Here is a 2,839-nt window from a genome sequence, read left to right on the forward strand (position 1 = left end):
AGGTGCCTTAAAAGTGACCTCGCTGTAATAACCTCGTCTTTTCCCAAAGAATATCCTCTTATCTCGCCTTAAAATAGATTTGCCGAACCTAAATCCTGCTTTTTCGAGATAATCAAGCAGTGCTTGAGGTGACAACAATACAAACAATCATGCCATCATGAGATAAAGAACTTTCAGGTCCAAAGCACGATTTATTTTAAAAAAAAGTGGAAATGCATTACAATGAAGTAAAAAACAAACCTTACAGTGGCCTTTCTGGAGCCCATGTCTGACTAGCAATCAATGCCATAAAGTCTTGGATGGCCAGGTGTTGCGGTGTGCAAGTTTCAAATGTCTCATGTTTTCAACCATTGGGAAGTATTTGTAAATTTTGTAACGTTTTACGTGTTCCCATATTATATGAACATTTTGTTGTTTGCCCCCACTTATAATAATAATAATAATACTGGATCTTATAAAGCGCGAACAGCTACCTCGCTAGGAGGTGTCCCGGCGCTGGTAGAACACAGAATGACCTGGGGCTAAAGATAGGAGAGCTAGCGGGGTTGGGTGAAAAGCCAAGTTTTCAGCAGATTCTTGAAGCAGAGTTCAGAAGGAGCCTGTTGAATTTCTTGTGGTAGGGTGTTCCATAGAGCGGGCACGTTTGCTGAGAAAGTCCGACCGCCTAGTCGCGCCTTTTTCGTGCGTGGGACTGCCAATTGGACACGGCAATTGGACCGCAGTGCGCGGGCTTGGGAGTATCTGGGGAGGCGGTTTTTCAGGTATTCTGGGCAGGAGCCATGCAGAGATCTAAATGCTAGCGTCAGTGCTTTGAATTTTATTCTGCTGGCAACTGGCAGCCAGTGCAGAGATCGGAGATGCGGAGAGACTGACTGCTTGAGTGGGATTCGCAGTAGCAGTCTCGCAGCCGCATTTTGAACTACCTGAAGCTTTTGTATCAGGTATTTTGGTAGGCCTAGGTAGAGTCCATTGGCATAGTCCAGCCGTGAGGTAACAGTAGCATGGATAACCATTTTTCGGCAGCTCTCCGGGAGAAGTCTCAGGATTTTTCGGAGATTTCTCAGTTTGCTCAGACAACAGCCGGCAACTTGTTGGATATGGGAGGTAAAGGACATACTATCATCCCATCTCACTCCAAGATTTTTTGCCGTGTGACTGGGTAAGGGGGCAGGGCCCATCTCCGTCGGCCACCAAAGATCTGAGGCGGGGGTAGGACCCTTGCCAAAAAAGATAACTTCGGTCTTATTGGCATTTAGTTTTAATTTATTTGTGTTCATCCAATGAGCTATGTCTTGGAGACAGCCTTTGAAGTTTGAAAAGGACTCTTGCGTCATCTCAGAATACGGAAATACCAACTGGGTGTCGTCGGCGTACGAAATCGCCTTGACTCCCCAGTTGGCAATTAGCGTAAAGAGCGGGGCAAGGTAGATGTTGAACAAAAGGGGGCTGAGGGCCGACCCTTGTGGAACTCCACAGCTGAGGGGCTTGGGTGCCGAAGAGATCGTCCCAAGTGCCACCTTCTGAGATCTCTGGGATAGATAGGAGTGTATCCAACTCAGCGCCCTATCCTGAATACCTATCTCAGCCAACCGGCTGAGAAGTCTGGCATGGTCCACCGTATCGAAGGCGGCCGACAGATCCAGGAGTACCAGCATTGCTGATTGACCTGAATCCAGCGACCACCTTACTGACTCAGCTACCTCGATAAGCGCCGTTTCCGTGCTAAAGCCGGGTCGGAAGCCAGACTGTGTTTCATGTAGGATTTTGTTAACTTCTACAAATATGCTCAGTTGGCGCTGTATGACTTTCTCCAACATTTTTCCCGGGGCTGCTAATAGAGATATTGGGCGGAGATTAGTGAGGTCTTCTGGATCCCCATTAGGTTTTTTCTTTAGGGGTAGGAGAGTAGCATGTTTCCAGACGTCCGGAAATGTGCCCTAGGCAATGGAAGAGTTCCAGATATGTTGAAGTGTGGGGGCTACAAAGTCAGCTATAGAACTCCATAATTTTGCTGGGCAAGGGTCATCAGGGGAGCCAGATTTACATCGGATGAGTTCTTGCTTTACTTCACTCAGGGGAATGTCCATGAACTGGGTGAAGGTCTCACCTGGCTCGCTATTACTCACGGAGTCCTGTTTCACTGTTTTTATTACTGGTCCAAAAGAGTCATACACCTTTTTAATTTTTTGGTCAAAGAACTGGGAAATTTGCTCACATAGCGTAACTGTTGGTATAACCTCCCTCTCAATGCACTTTGGTTTAAAAAACGATTGTACCACTTTGAAGATCTGTTTACTAGACTGTTCTGCCTCTAGAATCGAGTTTGCATAAAAGCGTTTTTTACTAACTCTGATAGCTTTCCGTAGTTTTTTAGAGGCTTCCTTATACCTGATTCTTTCCTCCAGGCCGTAATTTGCTCTCCAGCGTCTCTCCAGCCTTTTACAAGCTGCTTTCTCTTTCCTTAGTTCCTGCGAGAACCAGGGAGCTGAGGGAGAGTCTCTTTTTGATAGTGCTCGGTAGGCTGGCGCAATGGAGGAGACCATTTTTCCAACCCACTCATTGAGGAGTTGAGCGTCAATATTGACATTGTTTGTCAAAGATGGGGTGGTATGTGCCAGGACCGGGCCCATAGTATCGGGGGTCAGCTTTTTCCATTGCCTTTTTAGGAAGTAACATTTGCTAGAAGCGGGGATGTCATACACCATGTTCAGTGTAAATGGGATAAGTGAGTGGTCTGACCAAGTCAGCGGGAGTGATGCCTCAGGTAGTACGTTCTTGATGTTAGAGAAGATGAGATCAATAGTGTGGCCCCCTGTATGTGTAGGGCCCTCATTGATCA

The sequence above is a fragment of the Lissotriton helveticus genome, chromosome 5_1, assembly GCF_964261635.1.
Source record: "Lissotriton helveticus chromosome 5_1, aLisHel1.1, whole genome shotgun sequence".
NCBI classification, from domain to species: domain Eukaryota; kingdom Metazoa; phylum Chordata; class Amphibia; order Caudata; family Salamandridae; genus Lissotriton; species Lissotriton helveticus.